The 2,313-nt window shown below is 49.0% G+C and overlaps 1 pseudogene; it reads left to right on the top strand.

Annotated features, from left to right (window-relative positions):
- Window positions 1-1,183: 1,183 nt before the first annotated feature.
- Window positions 1,184-2,042, top strand: LOC112123849 (annotated as a pseudogene).
- Window positions 2,043-2,313: the final 271 nt, after the last annotated feature.

Here is a 2,313-nt window from a genome sequence, read left to right as displayed (position 1 = left end):
TGCAATATCCTTCCTTTAAAAAAAAGGTCTTTTGGCTTGTAACTGGTCTCTTCTTCGTCTTGTGTTTTGCCAGGTGGCTTTTTTGTCATTGTTGTTTCAATTTTACTTTTCTCCTTCTTGGAAGCTGTTCTCCAAAACGTCAGGTTTTTACAGGGGGGGTTCTTTAAGTGGGGATTTTGCCCGCCCGGCTTCACTAACTCACCCTCCCAAAATGGCTGAAACCACATAAAACCTCCACTTCAAAATGAAGGGGGCAAGGAGGAGGAGAATCACTTACAAAAATTCCATTATTTCAAAAGACAGGGGGGAATCGATCATTCCTTAACTTTTTTTTAACCAAGACAGGAATAACCAGCTCCTCTGGGAAACTAACAGCAAGAAGATTATTTGGGAATTTTGGTGAGGCGGCGGAGCAGGGTGGGTCTCTCCAGTCTCCGTCTCTGCATCCTGGACCACTCCCCTTTCCTAGAAATCCAACTTTTCAGCAAGAAGCATATGTGGGATTTTTTTAAATATATGCTTTAGTTGAAAAATGATATCATATGAAAACAAACACGTTCAGGCAGAGAAGAGACACGACAAGTCATTTATCTTGGCAGGGGGTTAAACTAGATGACCCTTGCGGTCCCGTTCTAACCCCCTGGCTCTATGCTTCTAAGGTCTTTGAACCATTAGGCCATTGGCCTACGGGGATTTGATTCTATCTTAGGCCTTGGCTACACTAGCGCTGTACAGCGCTGCAACTTGCTGCGCTCAGGGGTGTGGAAACGCCCCCCCAAGCGCAGCAAGTGCAGTGCTGTAAAGCGCCAGTGTAATCACCGCCTACAGCGCTGCACGCTCGCTCGCAGTGCTGCAAGCTATTCCCCTCGGAGAGCTGGAGTACTTACAGTGCTGCGAGAGAGCTCTCGCAGCGCTGGCGGCGCGACTACACTCGCGCTTCACAGCTCTGCCGCGGCAGCTCTGTGAATTCCCAAGTGTAGCCAAGGCCTGAGTTCAGCTGAGGATTTGGGGAGTCTGTAAACTCTGAGGGGATTATAAACACTGCGGCTGTCTCTGTCTGTCCGTGTCCTCTCCTGGAGCCCTTTTCATTGCTCTTCCTTCCTTTGCTCAGTAAAACGTCTGCGCTGCCTCCGCCGAGCCCTGAGGAGAAGAAGGGGATATTGTGACTGCAACTCTTCCAAGAATGGTGTGCCTAATCATCTCTCTGGTACTTGTTGGCATGGCCTTCCTTGCTGGGGTGCCATTGAATGGCTACATCCTCTTCATCCTCGGCTGCCGTATGGGGAGGACGGCCAGCACCATGTGGTTCCTGAACCGGGCCTTGACCGATTTAATCTTTCTTGTCTTCCTGCCCCTCAGATTCATCTTCATCCTGGACTTAAACTGGGCCAAGAGGCTGAGCAGCACCGTCACCTCCTTGCACATGTTCTTCCAGTGCCTTCCTCCTCACGGCCCTCAGTGTCGATCGCTGCATCCTCGTGGTGCCCCCTGAGTGGACCCGGAACCACTGGACGCCCCTCCTGGCTTTCAGGATTGTTACGGGTATGTGGGTCCTTTCTGCTGGTTTCAGCTCGTGGTACGTTGGTCTCTGGGAATCCCTGCTGTCACCTGCCAGCACCAGCATGAATTTCCATCCAGATGAAGGCAGAGTGAAGGCCGCCGTTGCGATCCAGTTCCTGGTTGGGTTTCTGATTCCATTAGCCTTGATCTTAATCCCAACCTTCTACATTGTTCTAACTGCCAAGCTGAGATGGAACAGGATGATCCAGTTCACGAAGCCACTCAAAATCCTTCTTGGTTTGATCCCAACCTTTTTCCTCTGCTGGCTGCCGTATCACGTCTTCTCCTTCCTGCTGATTTCAGCTACATACCCTCCACCTCTTCTGGACATGGGAAATGCTTTTGCTTCAGTCCTGACATATTTCAGCACTTGCCTCAACCCCATCTTCTACCTCACCATGGAGGAAGAGTATCTATGGTACTGTCAAAGTGCACGCAACCCCCAAACCACTGACAACTTGGGTCCGGAGCCGGCTGAATAGGGGAACGGATCGAATTGTCAATATTTGCATTGAGATAGGTGAAAAATTCTTTTTCCTGGGACCCATAGCTTCCTCTTGACCCCAAAATTATCTTTTCTAGAAAGTTAATTTTTTGCCCTTACTCAAAGAAGAGCCACAAATAGTCCTGCAATTTCACATTTGAATTTCTTCAGAACACTTGGGTGAATGCCATCTGGTCCCGGTTACTTATTACTGTTTAGTTTATCAATTTGTTCCAAAACCTCCTCTAATGACACCTCAATCTGGGATA

This window comes from Terrapene carolina, unplaced genomic scaffold (assembly GCF_002925995.2).
Source record: "Terrapene carolina triunguis isolate 2854851 unplaced genomic scaffold, T_m_triunguis-2.0 Scaffold5887, whole genome shotgun sequence".
Taxonomy (NCBI): domain Eukaryota; kingdom Metazoa; phylum Chordata; order Testudines; family Emydidae; genus Terrapene; species Terrapene triunguis.
The sequence above is the reverse complement of the archived record's forward strand: the minus strand, read 5'-3'. Positions and strand labels throughout refer to the sequence as shown.